General features: G+C 34.5%; 1 protein-coding gene across 19 annotated transcripts in view; it reads left to right on the top strand.

Moving 5' to 3' along the window:
* The window catches only part of NBEA (neurobeachin), a 460,255-nt gene that overhangs the window by 279,025 nt on the left and 168,770 nt on the right, over positions 1-12,460 (top strand). The window lies entirely within an intron of this gene.

Here is a 12,460-nt window from a genome sequence, read left to right as displayed (position 1 = left end):
CTGAATGTGTACCTAAAAGCTAGCCTTCATTTCCATCCTTCATTTCAAGTTCTACACTTCAATATATTAGACTGTTGATACTAATGGCATTGCTAAAAATGTAAAGGTGTCTTATGTTGGTGAAAATACTACCATTTTTGCAGCAAATTCAAGACTGTCTGTCAAAGTTACTGTATAAATCATATATATCTAAGAGAGTTAATTTACTTTTTCTCAACTTCATAAAGTTCTCAGATTTCATTATACTTAAATTTTTTTTGTGCATATTGAAAGTCTTGTGTATTTACAGAGCAGTTTCAACAACACAGGTTTCAGAACCAACCATAATAAAACCTGTTTTTTCAGTAACTGGTTCAAAACTGAAAGCAAGTTGAAGTCAACTGATAGTAAATTATTACTTATCAGAGTTTTGCTAGCTGGCCAAATGAATGCATAAAACCCAATTAGTTTCTTAGGTGTATCAATAATGAGATAATTACATATGTACCATGTAAGAGATTAAAGATCAATTTATGCTTTCAGTTTTGTCTATGAAATATTGCTTTCTTATAGTGTATCTGTATGAATAGCTTTGTAGTCAGGGTTGAGTTTTATAGATCCTTTTGTTGAGTTTTTTAACATTTTCTTTTACTTATAAACTGGTCTAGACATCTGTTGGCTGCCAGTAACAGAATAAAAGGCAACTGGAACAAACTATTTTTTTACTGTCATGGTGCTCAAACAATGGACAGGTTGTCCTGAGAAGTTGTGGTCCCCAGCCTTGGAAATATTGAAAACCAAAAAGTATTTATACACGACTATGTGGCTCCCTTGAGTCTTCCCTCCTCAAGAAAAACAAATATCTACAGAATATTTGGATCAATTTAGTAGTAAAAGTAAATATAAAAGAGTATCTTTGTCTCTCTTGTGTTGAGGAGACCAGAACTAGATGCAGAAATTCAGGTGTGACATCACCAAGGCTAAGCAGAGAAGAAGGATTACCTTCCCCAACCTACTGGCAATATTTTGCCTATTGCAGCCTAGGATAACACTTGCCACTGCTGCCAGGGCACATTGCCAGCTCATGTTCAACCAGGTGTCCCTCAGTACCCCCAGCTCCATTTTTGCACAGCTGTTTTGCAGCTGTGTGACTCCCAGCAGGTACCGGAGCCTGGGCTTGTTCCCCCCTGATGCAGGAGTTAGCGCTTCTTGTTGAACTTGATGAGGTTCCTGCCATCCCGCTTCACCAGCCTCCTGAGGCCCCCCAGTCACTCCTCCCAGTTTCTTGTCATGTGCAAACTTGCTGAGGGAACTCTCTGCCTCATCATTAATGAAGATGTGAACAGGTATAAAATGCTTCTACTATCACTTTGCTCATGGTCAGTATAATATTTATTCTGACTGAAATTGAGTTTGTTGTGACTGTATAAGCCAAGACAGTATTTTTAATTGTCTTTTTTTTCCCCCCTCAGCTAATACACTATCCTAAAAATTGGTCACACATGCCCTAGAATTTCATAAAATATGTTGTTCTGGGGAAATACAGGGTGACCTTTATCTAAGATAATTTCCCAAACTGATATTCATTTAAGTAATGCCTCAAATAAGAATACATAAGAGCAACTGAAAGAAACCTTGTTTCCTCACCCCATTCATGTACACAATTTTAGTCTGTAAGGAAAGACAAGATGACCATTAATTGTCAGTTGACAAAAATTGAGCAGTTTTAAGAAACAGAATCGATTTTGTGGGCAGTAAAACACACATACTTGGCGTTCAGTGGTAAGCATTTTAAGAATATGCGTACAGTCATTAAATTAATCCATAACAATTCTTCCATGTGCCAAGTCCTCTACTCTTTAGCCTAAACAAGATCATGCTGCCATATGAACCAAGCATGTAAAATTTCTGCTTCAGTAGAAGCACCTAAAATAATACTTCTCCTGTTACAAAACTTCCTTTCAGTACATGAACTAACTTCCACATTGATTGTAAAATCTCCGGTGTACTCTGAATGAATTTATATCCAAACTGTGTGCCTGAAGGAGTCACAAAAATCTTGTTTTTAAGCACAGCAATTTAAGATTTTCGTCTATAGCCTTATAATTGTAGCCCAACAGTGCCATCCACTGCTTCACCAAATAAACTTCCAAATATATCATCCTCACAGTATTTTAGGGAAAATATTACATGATAGTTTTGTTCTCTTAATATTTTATATGGTCGTTGCAAGATACATTTTTGTCTAAAGAAAGTCTAGGAAAAAGCTCACATTGTATATTAATTGAAGGATCTGCAAAGCAAAATCTTAATAATGAGAATAATTAAATCTAAAATACTAGATTTAACTTGGTCTTATTTATAACATTTCCCATCTCACTCCCCCCAGTCATAAATGTGTTCTCATTAAATATATGCCATAAATATATCTACCATTATGGTGATCCTTTTTCTGAAAACCCACTGTAATGTAATGAAAGGCACCTTCAAGATGCAAATGGTAATGGAATTTGCTTAGGTAGAGTACTGAACACTGCTGTGTTGAATTGTACTGAGCACTCAGTTCCTGAGCTTCTGCTCTCTGACTAGGTCATGGAAATGAGTTGCAATTGCATCCTATCAGTGCTTTGCAGTCTCCAAATATCTTCTGCCTGTCGTATGTTATTTCTAGCACAGGAATTTTTATGGCAGCTTTATAATAAGTTTTAAGTACAGATTCATTAAACAGTCATTTTTTTTTTATAATTATTTGCTCAACTTCTGAATGTTAGAAGCTGTCTCTTGACCTTAATGCAAGTTTTTCAAAGACCTAAATAGGGAATGAAAACTTTTCCCTCTGTGCTGGGTTTCAAATGCCTTTCCTCTGAGATTTTTAGGTTATCTGGCATGACCTGGGTTTTAGCTGCTGTTAGAGGTCTGAGCTAATAGATTTTACTGCAGAACTTGCTGGCTTTTTACCAGCAGTTAACATAACTAGGTAGTTATGTTATATTTCTTAATCTGAAAGTATATGACCCCAGAATGTTCTTGAAGTCATGAAATTGGCCTGCAAAACCATTCCTAAGATCTAAAAATCGCAACCATTGTCATTCTTAGAATTCTAGCTCCAGTTTTCTCCCTTCCACAGTTAAATTTTAATGTACAAAGAATACACAATATCTCTCTGTTCTGCCAAATTAAAGTAAATTATTTACCAAACCTGGTAAATTGCTATGATGAGAAATGTTTTCAAACTTGTGTGAACATTGTATTTGTTCTATTTATTCATTTCTATATCTATTTGACAAAGAAAGTTCTTGACCCATGAATATTCAGTGAATCTCACAGAAACATTTCAGAAGAACATTCTGTCAGTGAAAGTCTAATAATAGTCCTTCAGAGACCTTCAAAGCTGGGTGAATGTAGGTTTGGGGACTCAGGTTTTAACATGTGCTTTTCTAATTTCCTATTTTCTATGCTTTAAGACTCTGTATTGAGGAGTAATAGTAATTGAGGAGACTTCAAAAGTCTCCTTTGACAGTAATTAAAAGCACAAAATACTCCTTTTCTAAATTTCCTCCACTCTTAATGTGTTCACTGCAGGATTCCATTCTCCACTTTGTAAGTGGGAATGTAAATCATTTGTTTTTTCTGCATTGTTTCAGCAGTGCTACAACCTTTGCATTAGGATAATTGGATCTGTAGATCTGTAAAGACTGTAGATCTAAAAAGACTTTATTGTCCCACCCTTTCTGATGGTCAGTGAGAGATGTGACATGCTTGTAGGCAATGGGCTCAGGTTTTTGTGGGCCTCTGGGCTACTTGCAAGGGTTGAATCAACAGAAGAGTGTAGGAATCTGTTCAGTATAGGTGATACCTTGTCTTTCCCAAAGAAAAGTAAACTGGTATGTTTATATTTTGAAAATAAAGGAATTTATTTTTAGAGACAGTATATGTTTTAAGATGCCTAACTATTTTATCATCTTTTTACATTGCACTTCTTAACATTTATCACATAAAATCTATTTCTATTATATTACATGAAAATTCTTGTAGACATTTTATGTATAGAGTAAGATTTGTACACAAGAAATGAGGATTTAGGTATATACGTAATGTCTATTCCATATCCTTAGACAGAAGTAGTAGAGTGTATTCTTCAATACCACTTTATGTGTTTCATTGTTTTATATAATACACACAAAAAGTGTGTATGCTTATATATAATATACACAAAAAGAAATACACACAAAAAGTACAGTGTAATGAAATAAACTGGATTTTTTTGTGAGTTTCCATGTGGTACACGTTACAGGCAGGGATGAGGATGTATTTTGTGAAAGAAAACCAAATACATTTTATGGAAAAGTTCTTAAATACAGTACTAACCAGCATGATAAGGAAAATCCCTTGTTAAGAACTCTGTCAGCCAGCATATTATGCATAATTCCAGTTGTTTAAATTTCTTTTTCATATCATGTGCATTGCATAATGAAATCACATTTTTCTTATCCTTATGCCTGTAGATGTGCCCATAGAGTACTTCTCCTGGTGTGTTTGTAATAACACCCTGAACACCATCTACAACAGATATACTTTCACAGCTGAAAGAACTATGCATAATACTCAAAAAGTCTTTTATTGGTATTCGGCCGAATAGCACAAATCATTCAATCCTGTGCCCTTAAAAAGCTGATCACATTGTCTAAATAGCATCTCAGCTCTCATCTAAGTGGAATATAATGTTGCTAGTGCTTGCAAATTTAACATAAGCATAGAAATTTTGTAAGTATCCCAGCAAGGTTTGTGCTCTCTTGTAATACTTGTGAAGCAGAATGAAAGATATCCCAGTCCCCACATGGCAGCTTAATAGAAAGTGAAATAAAGTACTGCTCTCCTTTTTTCTTTACTGCTGACTGCTGCTAAGATTTCTGTGGGTTAACTCTTCTTAATACTCACTCAGGCCTTCTACCTGGGACAGTGATTACTGTTCACCCATTTCAGTTATCTCATTGAGCTGTTTTAATGATAGACCCTCAGAATCTGCTGTATCTCTCATATCTTGTGTGCCACTTCTCTTTCACTCTTCATCCCCTGGCCTGCATGAAACAAAGAGGTTCTATAACTTCAGCTATTTTTGTTTTTAAAAAAATTAAAAAATAAGTAATAGTTAAAAAAATAATTTTAATAAAAAACAACAACAAACAAACACAAAAAGTATAGAGTAAAATTCTGTTCCAAATCAAGAAAATATTGAAGATTCGATTTTAATTTGATAAATAATTGCTATCTGGATAGATAACTTGGATAGATAACTGCAATTGCTGTATAATTACTAGCTTGAAGGAGCTGATGTATTTACAGCAGCCTGGCCCAAACAGAAGGTCTGTCTGCTGCTACTAGAGTGTAGTCCCTTAGCAGCTCTAAGATTTAAACACAAATATCCCAGTGTTAGAGCCACAATGAAGCCTCACAAATGTGCATATCCTGTGGGTGCTGCCCTTTGTCTGGTGTTGCTGTAGGCATTGATCTATGCTGAAATAGAAGCAATTCTTCCCACCAGTTGCTTTAGCTGCTGAGTGAAAGTATGTAAACCAGTTCTGAAGATGAGGGAGTCTACATAAGGAAAAAATTGCATTTGGACAGATAAAAACCATAGTGCAGCACACTGAAGCAGTGGGAATCTAGAAAGTAAATCTAGATGTTCTAATGACATTTTTATATTGGCAGATTTATTATTTGTATATAACATTGACAGTCCTTTAAAGAAACATTATGTTATGTGACATTATGTCATGTTTAGGAGATTTTTGTCTGTGTAAAGACTGCATAAGATTGTTTTCTGTATGCCTCAGAAGAGAAGAGTTTCACTTGAAAAGATTACCATTCCAGAAAGATAAAGTAATTTCAGATATGTTGGCAAATGGGTCTCTCAAAGCACTGATCATGAGCTGTTAAAGCTTTCTTCTGTAAATAAGTAGTCTTGATAGAAATTGAAATGGTTGCATAACTGCTGGAATTATGATAGCTACTATAAAAAATTTTAAACTTACTTCCTACACATTTATTACCTACGTTAGAGAATAATTTTTTTTTAGCTGTCCTATTACGTCTCTGTACAGTGGCTGTTTCCAAAGAACCAATCTTTTTTGGATCTGAGAGCAAAAGCTTAAGTGATGAGGGGCAAAATTGCCTTCTAGCAAAGACATAATCACTCATGGCCACAGAAAAGGGGAATTAAAAACTTGCAGATGTGTAGTATGCATCTTTTTAAAAAAAATATTTAGCTTTTGACCAGTTTGGAGACTCTAACTTTTAAATATTAGGTAAGAGTTAGAAATGTTGGGATAGAATACCCTGGTTTGGGTTGTAAAATCACATTTCATAGAATAATGGAGTGATTGGAGTAGAAAGGGATCTTAAAGATAATGTAGTTCCAAACCCCTGTCATAGAAGGGTTGCCACTTTCTTTTCATGGAGTTACATGAAATGCCATGCCATTTCTTCTGTGTCTCTGCATTATCAAGTGTTTGTATTTCCAAAGAGCATTTCATTTCTTTCCAAGGCTTTATCACTGTTAGCCTTTTCAATCTGATTTTTCTTTTTTTTTCTTTTTTTTTTTTTTTTTTTTGTGAACAGGAAACAAAATTAAGGGCAGCATATGTGGGTGCATTTCCTTAGTATGGATTGGGCCAGTTTAGAAGTCTAACAACATTGATCCTGGCTTTTGGGTCTGCAAGCAGATAGTCAGAACATGTTTTTTCCTAGGGAATGTGCATTTAGGAACTAATCTAAAACTTTCCAGACATAATCCAGGCCTCATGATTAAGATGAGACATAGGCACACTTTTCACTTTTATGTCATCTTAAAAAGATTTTATCAGATGCTATGTCAAAAGCATAGAATGCCTCATTTAGGGAATGTATTTCATTGTTTCATTATCATGTCATACATATTGAAATTCAATCACCTTTTGTTTCTTGCCTTATTAATTAAATCTTTCTATTGGAATAGTTTGGTTACCCTCTTCAGTGTCCTGTCTTAAGGAACCTTTGCTTACATGTGAATACCTTGAATTAAGAATAAATGAAATTCCTTTTTGCTGTCAAAACCAAATTGTGAAAACACATTGCATGGCTTTGAAAATCAGTACACTCTATTAGCAGACCTGTCAATATAAAAAGTGCATTCCATTTCCACCTCTTGCTCTAATAACCTTTTCTATGTTACTCAGAGGCAGTTCACATAATCAGAGTATATTGTCAGCTTACTGGAGTTGGGGAAGCATGAAATGAAAATCGCGTTAATATTGATCCAGTTCTCTTACTTGCAAGTGTCCTTGATGTCCTTTCCACTGAGCAATAACTGTTGGTGTGATGCAGATATTTTCCTCTCAGCTGTTACTGTACTTTTTTAAAATGGCTAGAAACACACCTAGGAAAATTTTATCGCTCTTAATTATTTTTCTTGTATATCGTCTTTGCTTGTTGAAATTATCCAGAGAAGAATTTGGTTTCTTTCTGCCATTTATCAAGCTACAGTATATGCCAAAATGCTGCCCTTCAAACTATCAGGGATTTGTAAAGGTTGTCAGTCATGAAATATGAATCCATTCCTCTGTGTACAAGTTACAGTGGCAAACGACATCTTAATCCAAATATAAACATTTGACTGTTAGTTCCCATTAGAGGCACTTCCTCCGGTTCCAGTCAGAATGGGGACTGCCTTTCAGGATCCTGAAATGCGCTGGAACATTTGCTGGACTGGGAATATCTGACTCTGTCACCCACTGGCTGTTTACAGTCGGTGCTGAATCAGTGCAGGATCCCTCTCGTACGCTCAGAAATCCTGAAATCTCAAATACATGACAGTCTTGACAACTTCTAAAAATAAATTTCATGGCCGCTCTGAATCTCAGATTTCCTATCTGGGAACCAAAGGAAAAAAGAGTACCCAACATGGTTCCTTAACCTTTATTTTTATGAGGGACCCTTTTTATTAATATAAAACATTTTGACTACAAGTATTTATTTTTTTTAAAGCACTCAGCCTCATCTGAGAAACATGTTTATTTTGGCCTTGCCTGTAATCTCAATCTTCATTGCATAGTCTGTCAGTCTCATTTTACAGTGCAAAACATCTGAGAATATGAAAAGTGAAAACATATAAAGCAGTTAAGTATTTATTTACAAATATGAAGATGATCATTAAATCAGACATTACGTATAAAAATTAGAAAAAAGTTGATTGAATGTCTATGATTACATTTTCAGGTATTTATCCATTATAGAAAACAAAAATGTTATTTGGTTTTACTTTTAGTGGAAGAAATTTCCAATACAAATATATACAATTTTTAATTTCTATGCAATTTTCATAGTTTTTTTTTCCTTATTTCTTCAAAGATCCCTAATAATGAAAACGTGATTTAGATTTCTCTGTTTTTTATTAAATCTATTAAAACCAGCCTTTCTTTATCAACAGTCACTTCTCTGATTCTCGGGGGAAACTAAATTATACGCCAGTCAAAGCTGCTCGTTCCAGAAAAACATTGCAATTTAAATAACAACCTCAGCAGGCACAGGTGGGGACAGCTTATTGCAGTTGGCTGTGACATGCCAGCATCGGGCTGCTAGGCAAAGCCAAAAATTCAGTCTCTTGCGCAGACCCAGGGATAGCTGGTACATGTTTCCCATGGAGTGAGGGCAGCCCGAGGAGGGCTGGCTCCATAGTCCTGCAGGAAGATACTAGGCTGAGACAGAGTGGTCACCATGTCGATGATTTAATCTCAGTGGGTTTTGTAGAGGTCGGTTTCCAGACTCCCAGGCAGCTGCTCTCCGTAACTGTGACCGCTGCGAGGGTACCGGGGCCTAATCAAGTTACTGAAGATTAGCAATGAAAGCTTTATGTATGTTAGAATACATAAAGCAGGAAGGCAGATTATCTAGCAAATCTCCTTTTCTAAGTATTTTCAAGTATTATTAGTGTTGAATGAACAAAAAATGTAGATAGTGGTGGTACATTTTAATTTTGCCCATAAATAAGATTGGTTCTTCCGGTAAAACTTAGTTTGTGCAATAAAGAAAAAAAATCTCTCTCAAGAAAATGCTTTGTTCTTCCAAACTCTGTTGATAAATTATATTTCACCTGTGATACAATTTCATGGTTCACATCATGAACTGTCAGGTAGCCTCCTGTGAGGAGCTAATTCTGAATTTCTTTCTTTAATAAAGTAGTGGAAACTACCTTATGTGATGAAAATTCAGCAAGAAAATCAGTGTTCTGCAGAGCAGTACATACGGTAAGATATGTAAGGAATAAGAAGCAAGTTTACCTTTAAAACTTTCTGAGGAGAGCTAAGCTTCACAAAAACTCCACTTTAGCCACTATAAAAGAGAGCTTTTAATTAAATGCAGCATTTTACTGTAAAGAGAACAGACTTTACGTATGTCAAATGCTCCTTTAGAAGCCACATAAAACTGTAAAAGACAGTATATGAAAAAGGTTTCTTATAGAAAAGAAGAACACCATGCCATGAAGCAGATTTCCAGATGTTTGGAAACATTAGAATTTCCTGTCAGAATATTTAGGTAACATTAAAATGAGGTTAACTTTCCATTCTGCCATCTCTCTTCAAAGATCAAAGAGCACTCACTACATAAATTGCCTTATCGGTAATTCGCTGAAGTAAACTATGGAAACAACTTTATAAGAAGCAGTAGTCTCCTTTTGTTGGCTACAGTATTACCAAGCAAACTTTTCTTAAAAATAACCATATCTTTAACTTCATTTTTTACTAAATACAGAAAAAAAAAAATATAAAACACTATATTCGGATATATAGTAAATGAATAGAAGAGAGACCTAGAAACTCCCTTGCTGTGTTCACATTACTAAATAATAGTAATTAGTTTGATTTTTACTGAAATAAGTACATAAACATTAATTAAATCAACAATATTTATCATATTATTTTATCAATAATTAAATCAATAATATGTGTTTTTGCTGCTAATTTTACAATTCTATTTATGGACAGTTTTTGTGGATCTGGACACTTACAGAGTCTTTGAAATGTAGATTGCATCCCTAGAATCTGTTGTGACCTATAGAACCCAGTAGGGAATTCATTGATTTAGTTGAAAATAGAGACTCAAAAATTCAGATAACATAATAAAAAAACCCACCCCACCCACCCTTGTTTCATGAAGTATATTAAATACTTCTATTGGCTGTATCTGAAAATTGACATGAGATTTTCCTGCTCTAATTAGGGAAATTATTAGATTTTGAGGGGTTGTGCTAATGGTTTTTGTGGCTCTTTTGGGGTTTTGTTTGTTTGTTTGGGATTTTGTTTTGGTTTCTTTTGTTTGTTTTTTTGTTTGTCTGTTTGGGGTTTTTTTGACTGCTTAATAGTTTCTGTTTGAGGAAAATTAATGCTACTAGAAGAGAGATTAGTATATTATTGTCAGTACTGAACAAGTTTACTGTGCAGTTCATACAGTCTTTCAGACATATAAAATACACACCTTCCCATGGATATTGAGGTTTTGTAGACGACTGTTGGTGGGTTTCTTTGATTTATTTTAAAGGAGTTTCAGTTTAAAGGGTTTTTAGTTTTCGTGAAATTACTGTAGAAAGACAGTTTGTAACATGCACATTTACGAAAATAATCTAACAGATGTAATGAAAGAAGGATTTTTTTAACAGCTTATCTAGTCCTGTGCCTTTTGAAATATGTTTAAGACAAAGCCTTTAAGTTTCAAGAAAGCAAGTCACCAAATTCAGCTGGACTTCAGTGCAATCTGAGTGATTTACCGCCTTCAAAATCTGCAAAAGCTAGTTTTAAGAAATACTTAGCTGCTTGCTTCAAGGCTCCTTTTCAAATCCCAGTCTATCCCTTAAGTCTATTCCTTAAAATATCCCTTAAGAAGGAACTTGATAAGGACAAGAACTGATAGCATCTGCCAGTTCTAGTTCTGTGCCCTCTGGTGTCACAACATTGCCTTCTTGAAATGACATCTAGGTTTTTTTTTATTTTTTCTTGTTTTAATGGATTTGAAACCTATTCTAATTAGACTTAATACAATTTCATTTTGTGTCTTTAAAACAGAGACTCTTTGTGTGCTGAAAATTTTGAAATGTAATGTCTGGCCATAGATTTAATTTAATAGTAATTTTGTTGAAACTTTGAAAACAAAATTGAGTTTTGATTTTTTTTTCCAACACCCTGAGATATCAAATATTCATTTATTCATTTCTCCTTTTTATATCACTGTTAACAATAATAGACATAGGTTTATGTCATATAATTTCTTATTCGGTTTGTTGTCTGGTTTTAAAGTTGTTTTTCTTCTTTCTCTTATTTAGAGAGTTTCTCTTGTTTTAAAACCTTTTTGAAGTCATCTTGAAATATAAAAATAGAACATCTGTGACAGATCTGTTTTGAACATATTTCACATTTCAGGATCCAAGGAGATCTGGTGGTCTGTGGTATTAGCTTGTTAATTTCTTGATGAATGGGTAGAAAGGCCACGAAGTGCACTCAGTACAGCACGTCTTCCGAAGATAGATGATCTCAAATAAATTCTATTCCCAATCAGTTTTTGATTTGTTAGGTGTTAAACCATTTCTTTGTAAGGACAGTGTTTACAAGCCTTGTAATGAGACAGCCCTGTGAGACCTTACTCTTCTTGCTGTAATTTTGATAAATGGAACTCTAATTCATAAAGGATATAGTGATTGAAGGGCAACTCCAGGTCCTGTACACTTTCATTTAGATAGATGTTTGGTACAGTACAGCAAAACTAAGGTGCACTCAACAGAGTGATAAATTTTAACAACAGCCAAACCAGAGGGGTTTTTTTTTCCCATCAGGACAAAGAAGGACTATTTATTATATTTCATAGACATAAATGTATTTTTAATATTATAAACTGGAATGGATTTTATATATATTTGTCTTGTTGCTAAGCTCCAAATTTGCCAAACTAATTTAATGCCTTATACTCTGCCATGTTTCTTACACCTGTGTCTGGCAATATTTCTGTAATCTGGTACACTCATCACAAGGGATTTCAAATACCCTGAATTTCAAGTTCTTTGGATGTAGTTTAAATGTTAGTAATAATTTGGAGTTTGGGACTTACTTTCTGGTAAGTTTAAGAATATATTTTCATGCATAAATAATTGTATAGAATTGTCATTAATTAGTTACTGCAGAAATGATTGACTCTTACTCCAGATTAGTACTTTTTAATTAGTTAATTTGAAGATTATCACATTTTATAAAGCTCAGAAATTTACATAAAACTGATTAGAGCTACCAAAAAGGAAGAGAACGGTGTTTTGAAGCTTTCTTCCTTCACCATGTTAGTTCATCTCAGGCCTGCTCTCCTCTGGTGTCACATGTTTCACAACAGGAGTTATTATTTGTGTCAAGTGATGCTCAGCTCCCTTGCTTTAAACAGAAGTGTATTAAGATCCTGACCTACTGATTTA

This window comes from Cyanistes caeruleus, chromosome 3 (assembly GCF_971803275.1).
Source record: "Cyanistes caeruleus chromosome 3, bCyaCae1.hap1.1, whole genome shotgun sequence".
In the NCBI taxonomy this organism is placed as follows: domain Eukaryota; kingdom Metazoa; phylum Chordata; class Aves; order Passeriformes; family Paridae; genus Cyanistes; species Cyanistes caeruleus.
The sequence above is the reverse complement of the archived record's forward strand: the minus strand, read 5'-3'. Positions and strand labels throughout refer to the sequence as shown.